This window comes from Schistocerca cancellata, chromosome 8, assembly GCF_023864275.1.
Source record: "Schistocerca cancellata isolate TAMUIC-IGC-003103 chromosome 8, iqSchCanc2.1, whole genome shotgun sequence".
NCBI classification, from domain to species: domain Eukaryota; kingdom Metazoa; phylum Arthropoda; class Insecta; order Orthoptera; family Acrididae; genus Schistocerca; species Schistocerca cancellata.
The window spans coordinates 80,712,297-80,724,601 of record NC_064633.1 but is presented as its reverse complement, the minus strand read 5'-3'; the positions used below and the strand labels follow the sequence as shown (position 1 = coordinate 80,724,601).

The window sequence follows — 12,305 nt, the reverse complement described above, 5'->3', positions numbered from 1 at the left end:
CCCACTTTAATAGCACCATTCACACTATTCATTTGCGAGAGCATTTCTTAAATACCGCACCCATTCATAATTTTTTTTATCCTTGACCGCTTTTTTCGAAAAAGGCCACGGTGGGAGGGGCTGTTACAAAATTCATTTGCCGCCTGTGAGGATCGAACTCACGACCTCTGGTTTACTAGACCAGCGCTCTGCCACTGAGATAAGGAGGCGCCTCCTAGCGGACTTATAGGATACTTTAATCTTACAAACTAGTGAATCGGAGCCCTTCAGCTCGAAACGCACCGCATGAGCGACCATTATTTACATTTAGTTAGCACAGCTGCTGCTTTCCTACACATCTCACACTATATCGATGTACAACTAAAATTGCAAAACAACACATTTATTTCATTTCAGAGTCACTTTCAGCTTCAAATACCGTTCCTCTGATATTCATACGAAGCTAGGCATCGTCGTAACCCGTTACGTTCATTACGCAAGGCTCACGAGAGGGGCGCATGTTGGATCCGCGTAGACACAAAATTTTGCGCCGCCCAGCGTGGGGCTCGAACCCACGACCCTGAGATTAAGAGTCTCATGCTCTACCGACTGAGCTAGCCGGGCTGCACGCAACGCGTTACGAGCCATACAATACTGATGTGACCTGCGACCATCTATTGAAGATTCTTTTGACTACAGCTTATTTCCTGCTGCCACAAATCAGCTACAATCCTATTCAATGAAAAATTGTCTCCGAAAGGCATCAAATCTGCATGAAATGATACGTGGCTATCAGCACCATTATTCAACACACATGCTCGACTGTGCGCAGACGCCTGTGGCGTAGTCCTTGGCTCCTGAATCAGATGCAGTAGTTCCAACAAAAACTCTCCTGAACGGCACTGTGCCGAAAACTTCGCTACAGATCACCCTTGTCTTGCTTGTGCTTCTGGTAGACGCCGGTTTTGTAGCCAGGAAGCGGACAGCAGCAACTTCCAACTAGTTTTAGTGTACTCAAACAACACAGTAAAACAGCATGCATCTTTCGCAGAACAGGAAAAACTCGACCGTAACAGGATACGAACCTGCAATCTTCGAATCCGAAGTCCGACGCCTTATCCATTAGGCCACACGGTCACTGGCGCAATATACTTCCCCACTCACACATCGTTTTCGCCATTTGTACACTTGGCAGAATGATTTTCCCATCTTTGACGCAGTTCTCCATCTCAAATTTCAGTACTAAAAGTACGACGCTACTTCTTGCTGTGTCCCATCGCAAGTTACATTCAAGCCCTTATGACGCTGATCAAACAAGAGGTGGCAAATCAGCTTCAATCGTTTAGTGCCATCTCAGTCGCTTGCAGAAGGTACCTCACCCTATGTGATACAATGGCGAATTGTCGCTATTACCAAAGCGGCGGCGGCGCCGACGACGACGACGACAATCGCGAGGGTCTTTATCAGGGGTAGAAAATACATCACAAGAACTAAGTATTTCACGTCGGCATTCTCCGGAGACTGCCTAAAGCAGCAGTTTCTGGTGCCCACTTTAATAGCACCATTCACACTATTCATTTGCGAGAGCATTTCTTAAATACCGCACCCATTCATAATTTTTTTTATCCTTGACCGCTTTTTTCGAAAATGCCACGGTGGGAGGGGCTGTTACAAAATTCATTTGCCGCCTGTGAGGATCGAACTCACGACCTCTGGTTTACTAGACCAGCGCTCTGCCACTGAGATAAGGAGGCGCCTCCTAGCGGACTTATAGGATACTTTAATCTTACAAACTAGTGAATCGGAGCCCTTCAGCTCGAAACGCACCGCATGAGCGACCATTATTTACATTTAGTTAGCACAGCTGCTGCTTTCCTACACATCTCACACTATATCGATGTACAACTAAAATTGCAAAACGACACATTTATTTCATTTCAGAGTCACTTTCAGCTTCAAATACCGTTCCTCTGATATTCATACGAAGCTAGGCATCGTCGTAACCCGTTACGCTCTCGCAAATGAATAGTGTGAATGGTGCTATTAAAGTGGGCACCAGAAACTGCTGCTTTAGGCAGTCTCCGGAGAATGCCGACGTGAAATACTTAGTTCTTGTGATGTATTTTCTACCCCTGATAAAGACCCTCGCGATTGTCGTCGTCGTCGTCGTCGTCGTCGGCGCCGCCGCCGCTTTGGTAATAGCGACAATTCGCCATTGTATCACATAGGGTGAGGTACCTTCTGCAAGCGACTGAGATGGCACTAAACGATTGAAGCTGATTTGCTACCTCTTGTTTGATCAGCGTCATAAGGGCTTGAATGTAACTTGCGATGGGACACAGCAAGAAGTAGCGTCGTACTTTTAGTACTGAAATTTGAGATGGAGAACTGCGTCAAAGATGGGAAATTCATTCTGCCAAGTGTACAAATGGCGAAAACGTGGTGTGAGTGGGGAAGTATATTGCGCCAGTGACCGTGTGGCCTAATGGATAAGGCGTCGGACTTCGGATCCGAAGATTGCAGGTTCGAATCCTGTCACGGTCGAGTTTTTCCTGTTCTGCAAAAGATGCATGCTGTTTTACTGTGTTGTTTGAGTACTCTAAAACTAGTTGGAAGTTGCTGCTGTCCGCTTCCTGGCTGCAAAACCGGCGTCTACCAGAAGCACGAGCAAGACAAGGGTGATCTGTAGCGAAGTTTTCGGCACAGTGCCGTTCAGGAGAGTTTTTGTTGGAACTACTGCATCTGATTCAGGAGCCAAGGGCTACGCCACAGGCGTCTGCGCACAGTCGAGCATGTGTGTTGAATAATGGTGCTGATAGCCACGTATCATTTCATGCAGATTTGATGCCTTTCGGAGACAATTTTTCATTGAATAGGATTGTAGCTGATTTGTGGCAGCAGGAAATAAGCTGTAGTCAAAAGAATCTTCAATAGATGGTCGCAGGTCACATCAGTATTGTATGGCTCGTAACGCGTTGCGTGCAGCTCGGCTAGCTCAGTCGGTAGAGCATGAGACTCTTAATCTCAGGGTCGTGGGTTCGAGCCCCACGCTGGGCGGCGCAAAATTTTGTGTCTACGCGGATCCAACATGCGCCCCTCTCGTGAGCCTTGCGTAATGAACGTAACGGGTTACGACGATGCCTAGCTTCGTATGAATATCAGAGGAACGGTATTTGAAGCTGAAAGTGACTCTGAAATGAAATAAATGTGTTGTTTTGCAATTTTAGTTGTACATCGGTATAGTGTGAGATGTGTAGGAAAGCAGCAGCTGTGCTAACTAAATGCAAATAATGGTCGCTCATGCGGTGCGTTTCGAGCTGAAGGGCTCCGATTCACTAGTTTGTAAGAACAAAGTATCCTAAAAGTCCGCTAGGAGGCGCCTCCTTAGCTCAGTGGCAGAGCGCTGGTCTAGTAAACCAGAGGTCGTCAGTTCGATCCTCACAGGCGGCAAATGAATTTTGTAACAGCCCCTCCCACCGTGGCCCTTTCGAAAAAAGCGGTCAAGGATAAAAAAAATTATGAATGGGTGCGGTATTTAAGAAATGCTCTCGCAAATGAATAGTGTGAATGGTGCTATTAAAGTGGGCACCAGAAACTGCTGCTTTAGGCAGTCTCCGGAGAATGCCGACGTGAAATACTTAGTTCTTGTGATGTATTTTCTACCCCTGATAAAGACCCTCGCGATTGTCGTCGTCGTCGTCGTCGTCGGCGCCGCCGCCGCTTTGGTAATAGCGACAATTCGCCATTGTATCACATAGGGTGAGGTACCTTCTGCAAGCGACTGAGATGGCACTAAACGATTGAAGCTGATTTGCCACCTCTTGTTTGATCAGCGTCATAAGGGCTTGAATGTAACTTGCGATGGGACACAGCAAGAAGTAGCGTCGTACTTTTAGTACTGAAATTTGAGATGGAGAACTGCGTCAAAGATGGGAAATTCATTCTGCCAAGTGTACAAATGGCGAAAACGAGGTGTGAGTGGGGAAGTATATTGCGCCAGTGACCGTGTGGCCTAATGGATAAGGCGTCGGACTTCGGATCCGAAGATTGCAGGTTCGAATCCTGTCACGGTCGAGTTTTTCCTGTTCTGCAAAAGATGCATGCTGTTTTACTGTGTTGTTTGAGTACTCTAAAACTAGTTGGAAGTTGCTGCTGTCCGCTTCCTGGCTGCAAAACCGGCGTCTACCAGAAGCACAAGCAAGACAAGGGTGATCTGTAGCGAAGTTTTCGGCACAGTGCCGTTCAGGAGAGTTTTTGTTGGAACTACTGCATCTGATTCAGGAGCCAAGGGCTACGCCACAGGCGTCTGCGCATAGTCGAGCATGTGTGTTGAATAATGGTGCTGATAGCCACGTATCATTTCATGCAGATTTGATGCCTTTCGGAGACAATTTTTCATTGAATAGGATTGTAGCTGATTTGTGGCAGCAGGAAATAAGCTGTAGTCAAAAGAATCTTCAATAGATGGTCGCAGGTCACATCAGTATTGTATGGCTCGTAACGCGTTGCGTGCAGCCCGGCTAGCTCAGTCGGTAGAGCATGAGACTCTTAATCTCAGGGTCGTGGGTTCGAGCCCCACGCTGGGCGGCGCAAAATTTTGTGTCTACGCGGATCCAACATGCGCCCCTCTCGTGAGCCTTGCGTAATGAACGTAACGGGTTACGACGATGCCTAGCTTCGTATGAATATCAGAGGAACGGTATTTGAAGCTGAAAGTGACTCTGAAATGAAATAAATGTGTTGTTTTGCAATTTTAGTTGTACATCGATATAGTGTGAGATGTGTAGGAAAGCAGCAGCTGTGCTAACTAAATGCAAATAATGGTCGCTCATGCGGTGCGTTTCGAGCTGAAGGGCTCCGATTCACTAGTTTGTAAGGACAAAGTATCCTAAAAGTCCGCTAGGAGGAGCCTCCTTAGCTCAGTGGCAGAGCGCTGGTCTAGTAAACCAGAGGTCGTGAGTTCGATCCTCACAGGCGGCAAATGAATTTTGTAACAGCCCCTCCCACCGTGGCCCTTTCGAAAAAAGCGGTCAAGGATAAAAAAAATTATGAATGGGTGCGGTATTTAAGAAATGCTCTCGCAAATGAATAGTGTGAATGGTGCTATTAAAGTGGGCACCAGAAACTGCTGCTTTAGGCAGTCTCCGGAGAATGCCGACGTGAAATACTTAGTTCTTGTGATGTATTTTCTACCCCTGATAAAGACCCTCGCGATTGTCGTCGTCGTCGTCGGCGCCACCGCCGCTTTGGTAATAGCGACAATTCGCCATTGTATCACATAGGGTGAGGTACCTTCTGCAAGCGACTGAGATGGCACTAAACGATTGAAGCTGATTTGCCACCTCTTGTTTGATCAGCGTCATAAGGGCTTGAATGTAACTTGCGATGGGACACAGCAAGAAGTAGCGTCGTACTTTTAGTACTGAAATTTGAGATGGAGAACTGCGTCAAAGATGGGAAATTCATTCTGCCAAGTGTACAAATGGCGAAAACGAGGTGTGAGTGGGGAAGTATATTGCGCCAGTGACCGTGTGGCCTAATGGATAAGGCGTCGGACTTCGGATCCGAAGATTGCAGGTTCGAATCCTGTCACGGTCGAGTTTTTCCTGTTCTGCAAAAGATGCATGCTGTTTTACTGTGTTGTTTGAGTACTCTAAAACTAGTTGGAAGTTGCTGCTGTCCGCTTCCTGGCTGCAAAACCGGCGTCTACCAGAAGCACAAGCAAGACAAGGGTGATCTGTAGCGAAGTTTTCGGCACAGTGCCGTTCAGGAGAGTTTTTGTTGGAACTACTGCATCTGATTCAGGAGCCAAGGGCTACGCCACAGGCGTCTGCGCATAGTCGAGCATGTGTGTTGAATAATGGTGCTGATAGCCACGTATCATTTCATGCAGATTTGATGCCTTTCGGAGACAATTTTTCATTGAATAGGATTGTAGCTGATTTGTGGCAGCAGGAAATAAGCTGTAGTCAAAAGAATCTTCAATAGATGGTCGCAGGTCACATCAGTATTGTATGGCTCGTAACGCGTTGCGTGCAGCCCGGCTAGCTCAGTCGGTAGAGCATGAGACTCTTAATCTCAGGGTCGTGGGTTCGAGCCCCACGCTGGGCGGCGCAAAATTTTGTGTCTACGCGGATCCAACATGCGCCCCTCTCGTGAGCCTTGCGTAATGAACGTAACGGGTTACGACGATGCCTAGCTTCGTATGAATATCAGAGGAACGGTATTTGAAGCTGAAAGTGACTCTGAAATGAAATAAATGTGTTGTTTTGCAATTTTAGTTGTACATCGATATAGTGTGAGATGTGTAGGAAAGCAGCAGCTGTGCTAACTAAATGCAAATAATGGTCGCTCATGCGGTGCGTTTCGAGCTGAAGGGCTCCGATTCACTAGTTTGTAAGGACAAAGTATCCTAAAAGTCCGCTAGGAGGAGCCTCCTTAGCTCAGTGGCAGAGCGCTGGTCTAGTAAACCAGAGGTCGTGAGTTCGATCCTCACAGGCGGCAAATGAATTTTGTAACAGCCCCTCCCACCGTGGCCCTTTCGAAAAAAGCGGTCAAGGATAAAAAAAATTATGAATGGGTGCGGTATTTAAGAAATGCTCTCGCAAATGAATAGTGTGAATGGTGCTATTAAAGTGGGCACCAGAAACTGCTGCTTTAGGCAGTCTCCGGAGAATGCCGACGTGAAATACTTAGTTCTTGTGATGTATTTTCTACCCCTGATAAAGACCCTCGCGATTGTCGTCGTCGTCGTCGGCGCCGCCGCCGCTTTGGTAATAGCGACAATTCGCCATTGTATCACATAGGGTGAGGTACCTTCTGCAAGCGACTGAGATGGCACTAAACGATTGAAGCTGATTTGCCACCTCTTGTTTGATCAGCGTCATAAGGGCTTGAATGTAACTTGCGATGGGACACAGCAAGAAGTAGCGTCGTACTTTTAGTACTGAAATTTGAGATGGAGAACTGCGTCAAAGATGGGAAATTCATTCTGCCAAGTGTACAAATGGCGAAAACGTGGTGTGAGTGGGGAAGTATATTGCGCCAGTGACCGTGTGGCCTAATGGATAAGGCGTCGGACTTCGGATCCGAAGATTGCAGGTTCGAATCCTGTCACGGTCGAGTTTTTCCTGTTCTGCAAAAGATGCATGCTGTTTTACTGTGTTGTTTGAGTACTCTAAAACTAGTTGGAAGTTGCTGCTGTCCGCTTCCTGGCTGCAAAACCGGCGTCTACCAGAAGCACGAGCAAGACAAGGGTGATCTGTAGCGAAGTTTTCGGCACAGTGCCGTTCAGGAGAGTTTTTGTTGGAACTACTGCATCTGATTCAGGAGCCAAGGGCTACGCCACAGGCGTCTGCGCACAGTCGAGCATGTGTGTTGAATAATGGTGCTGATAGCCACGTATCATTTCATGCAGATTTGATGCCTTTCGGAGACAATTTTTCATTGAATAGGATTGTAGCTGATTTGTGGCAGCAGGAAATAAGCTGTAGTCAAAAGAATCTTCAATAGATGGTCGCAGGTCACATCAGTATTGTATGGCTCGTAACGCGTTGCGTGCAGCCCGGCTAGCTCAGTCGGTAGAGCATGAGACTCTTAATCTCAGGGTCGTGGGTTCGAGCCCCACGCTGGGCGGCGCAAAATTTTGTGTCTACGCGGATCCAACATGCGCCCCTCTCGTGAGCCTTGCGTAATGAACGTAACGGGTTACGACGATGCCTAGCTTCGTATGAATATCAGAGGAACGGTATTTGAAGCTGAAAGTGACTCTGAAATGAAATAAATGTGTTGTTTTGCAATTTTAGTTGTACATCGGTATAGTGTGAGATGTGTAGGAAAGCAGCAGCTGTGCTAACTAAATGCAAATAATGGTCGCTCATGCGGTGCGTTTCGAGCTGAAGGGCTCCGATTCACTAGTTTGTAAGAACAAAGTATCCTAAAAGTCCGCTAGGAGGCGCCTCCTTAGCTCAGTGGCAGAGCGCTGGTCTAGTAAACCAGAGGTCGTGAGTTCGATCCTCACAGGCGGCAAATGAATTTTGTAACAGCCCCTCCCACCGTGGCCCTTTCGAAAAAAGCGGTCAAGGATAAAAAAAATTATGAATGGGTGCGGTATTTAAGAAATGCTCTCGCAAATGAATAGTGTGAATGGTGCTATTAAAGTGGGCACCAGAAACTGCTGCTTTAGGCAGTCTCCGGAGAATGCCGACGTGAAATACTTAGTTCTTGTGATGTATTTTCTACCCCTGATAAAGACCCTCGCGATTGTCGTCGTCGTCGTCGTCGTCGGCGCCGCCGCCGCTTTGGTAATAGCGACAATTCGCCATTGTATCACATAGGGTGAGGTACCTTCTGCAAGCGACTGAGATGGCACTAAACGATTGAAGCTGATTTGCCACCTCTTGTTTGATCAGCGTCATAAGGGCTTGAATGTAACTTGCGATGGGACACAGCAAGAAGTAGCGTCGTACTTTTAGTACTGAAATTTGAGATGGAGAACTGCGTCAAAGATGGGAAATTCATTTTGCCAAGTGTACAAATGGCGAAAACGAGGTGTGAGTGGGGAAGTATATTGCGCCAGTGACCGTGTGGCCTAATGGATAAGGCGTCGGACTTCGGATCCGAAGATTGCAGGTTCGAATCCTGTCACGGTCGAGTTTTTCCTGTTCTGCAAAAGATGCATGCTGTTTTACTGTGTTGTTTGAGTACTCTAAAACTAGTTGGAAGTTGCTGCTGTCCGCTTCCTGGCTGCAAAACCGGCGTCTACCAGAAGCACAAGCAAGACAAGGGTGATCTGTAGCGAAGTTTTCGGCACAGTGCCGTTCAGGAGAGTTTTTGTTGGAACTACTGCATCTGATTCAGGAGCCAAGGGCTACGCCACAGGCGTCTGCGCACAGTCGAGCATGTGTGTTGAATAATGGTGCTGATAGCCACGTATCATTTCATGCAGATTTGATGCCTTTCGGAGACAATTTTTCATTGAATAGGATTGTAGCTGATTTGTGGCAGCAGGAAATAAGCTGTAGTCAAAAGAATCTTCAATAGATGGTCGCAGGTCACATCAGTATTGTATGGCTCGTAACGCGTTGCGTGCAGCCCGGCTAGCTCAGTCGGTAGAGCATGAGACTCTTAATCTCAGGGTCGTGGGTTCGAGCCCCACGCTGGGCGGCGCAAAATTTTGTGTCTACGCGGATCCAACATGCGCCCCTCTCGTGAGCCTTGCGTAATGAACGTAACGGGTTACGACGATGCCTAGCTTCGTATGAATATCAGAGGAACGGTATTTGAAGCTGAAAGTGACTCTGAAATGAAATAAATGTGTTGTTTTGCAATTTTAGTTGTACATCGATATAGTGTGAGATGTGTAGGAAAGCAGCAGCTGTGCTAACTAAATGCAAATAATGGTCGCTCATGCGGTGCGTTTCGAGCTGAAGGGCTCCGATTCACTAGTTTGTAAGAACAAAGTATCCTAAAAGTCCGCTCGGAGGCGCCTCCTTAGCTCAGTGGCAGAGCGCTGGTCTAGTAAACCAGAGGTCGTCAGTTCGATCCTCACAGGCGGCAAATGAATTTTGTAACAGCCCCTCCCACCGTGGCCCTTTCGAAAAAAGCGGTCAAGGATAAAAAAAATTATGAATGGGTGCGGTATTTAAGAAATGCTCTCGCAAATGAATAGTGTGAATGGTGCTATTAAAGTGGGCACCAGAAACTGCTGCTTTAGGCAGTCTCCGGAGAATGCCGACGTGAAATACTTAGTTCTTGTGATGTATTTTCTACCCCTGATAAAGACCCTCGCGATTGTCGTCGTCGTCGTCGTCGGCGCCGCCGCCGCTTTGGTAATAGCGACAATTCGCCATTGTATCACATAGGGTGAGGTACCTTCTGCAAGCGACTGAGATGGCACTAAACGATTGAAGCTGATTTGCCACCTCTTGTTTGATCAGCGTCATAAGGGCTTGAATGTAACTTGCGATGGGACACAGCAAGATGTAGCGTCGTACTTTTAGTACTGAAATTTGAGATGGAGAACTGCGTCAAAGATGGGAAATTCAGTCTGCCAAGTGTACAAATGGCGAAAACGTGGTGTGAGTGGGGAAGTATATTGCGCCAGTGACCGTGTGGCCTAATGGATAAGGCGTCGGACTTCGGATCCGAAGATTGCAGGTTCGAATCCTGTCACGGTCGAGTTTTTCCTGTTCTGCAAAAGATGCATGCTGTTTTACTGTGTTGTTTGAGTACTCTAAAACTAGTTGGAAGTTGCTGCTGTCCGCTTCCTGGCTGCAAAACCGGCGTCTACCAGAAGCACAAGCAAGACAAGGGTGATCTGTAGCGAAGTTTTCGGCACAGTGCCGTTCAGGAGAGTTTTTGTTGGAACTACTGCATCTGATTCAGGAGCCAAGGGCTACGCCACAGGCGTCTGCGCACAGTCGAGCATGTGTGTTGAATAATGGTGCTGATAGCCACGTATCATTTCATGCAGATTTGATGCCTTTCGGAGACAATTTTTCATTGAATAGGATTGTAGCTGATTTGTGGCAGCAGGAAATAAGCTGTAGTCAAAAGAATCTTCAATAGATGGTCGCAGGTCACATCAGTATTGTATGGCTCGTAACGCGTTGCGTGCAGCCCGGCTAGCTCAGTCGGTAGAGCATGAGACTCTTAATCTCAGGGTCGTGGGTTCGAGCCCCACGCTGGGCGGCGCAAAATTTTGTGTCTACGCGGATCCAACATGCGCCCCTCTCGTGAGCCTTGCGTAATGAACGTAACGGGTTACGACGATGCCTAGCTTCGTATGAATATCAGAGGAACGGTATTTGAAGCTGAAAGTGACTCTGAAATGAAATAAATGTGTTGTTTTGCAATTTTAGTTGTACATCGATATAGTGTGAGATGTGTAGGAAAGCAGCAGCTGTGCTAACTAAATGCAAATAATGGTCGCTCATGCGGTGCGTTTCGAGCTGAAGGGCTCCGATTCACTAGTTTGTAAGAACAAAGTATCCTAAAAGTCCGCTAGGAGGCGCCTCCTTAGCTCAGTGGCAGAGCGCTGGTCTAGTAAACCAGAGGTCGTCAGTTCGATCCTCACAGGCGGCAAATGAATTTTGTAACAGCCCCTCCCACCGTGGCCCTTTCGAAAAAAGCGGTCAAGGATAAAAAAAATTATGAATGGGTGCGGTATTTAAGAAATGCTCTCGCAAATGAATAGTGTGAATGGTGCTATTAAAGTGGGCACCAGAAACTGCTGCTTTAGGCAGTCTCCGGAGAATGCCGACGTGAAATACTTAGTTCTTGTGATGTATTTTCTACCCCTGATAAAGACCCTCGCGATTGTCGTCGTCGTCGGCGCCGCCGCCGCTTTGGTAATAGCGACAATTCGCCATTGTATCACATAGGGTGAGGTACCTTCTGCAAGCGACTGAGATGGCACTAAACGATTGAAGCTGATTTGCCACCTCTTGTTTGATCAGCGTCATAAGGGCTTGAATGTAACTTGCGATGGGACACAGCAAGAAGTAGCGTCGTACTTTTAGTACTGAAATTTGAGATGGAGAACTGCGTCAAAGATGGGAAATTCATTTTGCCAAGTGTACAAATGGCGAAAACGAGGTGTGAGTGGGGAAGTATATTGCGCCAGTGACCGTGTGGCCTAATGGATAAGGCGTCGGACTTCGGATCCGAAGATTGCAGGTTCGAATCCTGTCACGGTCGAGTTTTTCCTGTTCTGCAAAAGATGCATGCTGTTTTACTGTGTTGTTTGAGTACTCTAAAACTAGTTGGAAGTTGCTGCTGTCCGCTTCCTGGCTGCAAAACCGGCGTCTACCAGAAGCACAAGCAAGACAAGGGTGATCTGTAGCGAAGTTTTCGGCACAGTGCCGTTCAGGAGAGTTTTTGTTGGAACTACTGCATCTGATTCAGGAGCCAAGGGCTACGCCACAGGCGTCTGCGCACAGTCGAGCATGTGTGTTGAATAATGGTGCTGATAGCCACGTATCATTTCATGCAGATTTGATGCCTTTCGGAGACAATTTTTCATTGAATAGGATTGTAGCTGATTTGTGGCAGCAGGAAATAAGCTGTAGTCAAAAGAATCTTCAATAGATGGTCGCAGGTCACATCAGTATTGTATGGCTCGTAACGCGTTGCGTGCAGCCCGGCTAGCTCAGTCGGTAGAGCATGAGACTCTTAATCTCAGGGTCGTGGGTTCGAGCCCCACGCTGGGCGGCGCAAAATTTTGTGTCTACGCGGATCCAACATGCGCCCCTCTCGTGAGCCTTGCGTAATGAACGTAACGGGTTACGACGATGCCTAGCTTCGTATGAATATCAGAGGAACGG

General features: G+C 47.4%; 24 non-coding genes across 24 annotated transcripts; 20 read left to right on the top strand and 4 right to left on the bottom strand.

Moving 5' to 3' along the window:
- Positions 1-137: 137 nt before the first annotated feature.
- On the bottom strand, positions 138-209 carry Trnat-agu (transfer RNA threonine (anticodon AGU)). The gene has a single exon. It is a non-coding gene; the product is annotated as a tRNA-Thr (tRNA).
- A 321-nt stretch (positions 210-530) lies between these two features.
- Trnak-cuu (transfer RNA lysine (anticodon CUU)) lies at positions 531-603 on the bottom strand. Its single transcript has one exon. It is a non-coding gene; the product is annotated as a tRNA-Lys (tRNA).
- A 440-nt stretch (positions 604-1,043) lies between these two features.
- Trnar-ucg (transfer RNA arginine (anticodon UCG)) lies at positions 1,044-1,116 on the bottom strand. The gene has a single exon. It is a non-coding gene; the product is annotated as a tRNA-Arg (tRNA).
- Positions 1,117-1,661: 545 nt separating this feature from the next.
- Positions 1,662-1,733, bottom strand: Trnat-agu (transfer RNA threonine (anticodon AGU)). The gene has a single exon. It is a non-coding gene; the product is annotated as a tRNA-Thr (tRNA).
- Positions 1,734-2,450: 717 nt separating this feature from the next.
- On the top strand, positions 2,451-2,523 carry Trnar-ucg (transfer RNA arginine (anticodon UCG)). Its single transcript has one exon. It is a non-coding gene; the product is annotated as a tRNA-Arg (tRNA).
- A 440-nt stretch (positions 2,524-2,963) lies between these two features.
- Positions 2,964-3,036, top strand: Trnak-cuu (transfer RNA lysine (anticodon CUU)). Its single transcript has one exon. It is a non-coding gene; the product is annotated as a tRNA-Lys (tRNA).
- A 321-nt stretch (positions 3,037-3,357) lies between these two features.
- On the top strand, positions 3,358-3,429 carry Trnat-agu (transfer RNA threonine (anticodon AGU)). The gene has a single exon. It is a non-coding gene; the product is annotated as a tRNA-Thr (tRNA).
- A 551-nt stretch (positions 3,430-3,980) lies between these two features.
- Trnar-ucg (transfer RNA arginine (anticodon UCG)) lies at positions 3,981-4,053 on the top strand. Its single transcript has one exon. It is a non-coding gene; the product is annotated as a tRNA-Arg (tRNA).
- A 440-nt stretch (positions 4,054-4,493) lies between these two features.
- Positions 4,494-4,566, top strand: Trnak-cuu (transfer RNA lysine (anticodon CUU)). Its single transcript has one exon. It is a non-coding gene; the product is annotated as a tRNA-Lys (tRNA).
- A 321-nt stretch (positions 4,567-4,887) lies between these two features.
- Positions 4,888-4,959, top strand: Trnat-agu (transfer RNA threonine (anticodon AGU)). The gene has a single exon. It is a non-coding gene; the product is annotated as a tRNA-Thr (tRNA).
- A 545-nt stretch (positions 4,960-5,504) lies between these two features.
- On the top strand, positions 5,505-5,577 carry Trnar-ucg (transfer RNA arginine (anticodon UCG)). The gene has a single exon. It is a non-coding gene; the product is annotated as a tRNA-Arg (tRNA).
- Positions 5,578-6,017: 440 nt separating this feature from the next.
- Trnak-cuu (transfer RNA lysine (anticodon CUU)) lies at positions 6,018-6,090 on the top strand. The gene has a single exon. It is a non-coding gene; the product is annotated as a tRNA-Lys (tRNA).
- A 321-nt stretch (positions 6,091-6,411) lies between these two features.
- Positions 6,412-6,483, top strand: Trnat-agu (transfer RNA threonine (anticodon AGU)). The gene has a single exon. It is a non-coding gene; the product is annotated as a tRNA-Thr (tRNA).
- A 545-nt stretch (positions 6,484-7,028) lies between these two features.
- Trnar-ucg (transfer RNA arginine (anticodon UCG)) lies at positions 7,029-7,101 on the top strand. Its single transcript has one exon. It is a non-coding gene; the product is annotated as a tRNA-Arg (tRNA).
- Positions 7,102-7,541: 440 nt separating this feature from the next.
- Positions 7,542-7,614, top strand: Trnak-cuu (transfer RNA lysine (anticodon CUU)). Its single transcript has one exon. It is a non-coding gene; the product is annotated as a tRNA-Lys (tRNA).
- A 321-nt stretch (positions 7,615-7,935) lies between these two features.
- Trnat-agu (transfer RNA threonine (anticodon AGU)) lies at positions 7,936-8,007 on the top strand. Its single transcript has one exon. It is a non-coding gene; the product is annotated as a tRNA-Thr (tRNA).
- Positions 8,008-8,558: 551 nt separating this feature from the next.
- On the top strand, positions 8,559-8,631 carry Trnar-ucg (transfer RNA arginine (anticodon UCG)). Its single transcript has one exon. It is a non-coding gene; the product is annotated as a tRNA-Arg (tRNA).
- A 440-nt stretch (positions 8,632-9,071) lies between these two features.
- On the top strand, positions 9,072-9,144 carry Trnak-cuu (transfer RNA lysine (anticodon CUU)). The gene has a single exon. It is a non-coding gene; the product is annotated as a tRNA-Lys (tRNA).
- Positions 9,145-9,465: 321 nt separating this feature from the next.
- Trnat-agu (transfer RNA threonine (anticodon AGU)) lies at positions 9,466-9,537 on the top strand. The gene has a single exon. It is a non-coding gene; the product is annotated as a tRNA-Thr (tRNA).
- A 548-nt stretch (positions 9,538-10,085) lies between these two features.
- On the top strand, positions 10,086-10,158 carry Trnar-ucg (transfer RNA arginine (anticodon UCG)). Its single transcript has one exon. It is a non-coding gene; the product is annotated as a tRNA-Arg (tRNA).
- Positions 10,159-10,598: 440 nt separating this feature from the next.
- Trnak-cuu (transfer RNA lysine (anticodon CUU)) lies at positions 10,599-10,671 on the top strand. Its single transcript has one exon. It is a non-coding gene; the product is annotated as a tRNA-Lys (tRNA).
- Positions 10,672-10,992: 321 nt separating this feature from the next.
- Positions 10,993-11,064, top strand: Trnat-agu (transfer RNA threonine (anticodon AGU)). The gene has a single exon. It is a non-coding gene; the product is annotated as a tRNA-Thr (tRNA).
- Positions 11,065-11,606: 542 nt separating this feature from the next.
- Trnar-ucg (transfer RNA arginine (anticodon UCG)) lies at positions 11,607-11,679 on the top strand. Its single transcript has one exon. It is a non-coding gene; the product is annotated as a tRNA-Arg (tRNA).
- A 440-nt stretch (positions 11,680-12,119) lies between these two features.
- On the top strand, positions 12,120-12,192 carry Trnak-cuu (transfer RNA lysine (anticodon CUU)). Its single transcript has one exon. It is a non-coding gene; the product is annotated as a tRNA-Lys (tRNA).
- The last annotated feature ends 113 nt before the right edge of the window (positions 12,193-12,305 follow it).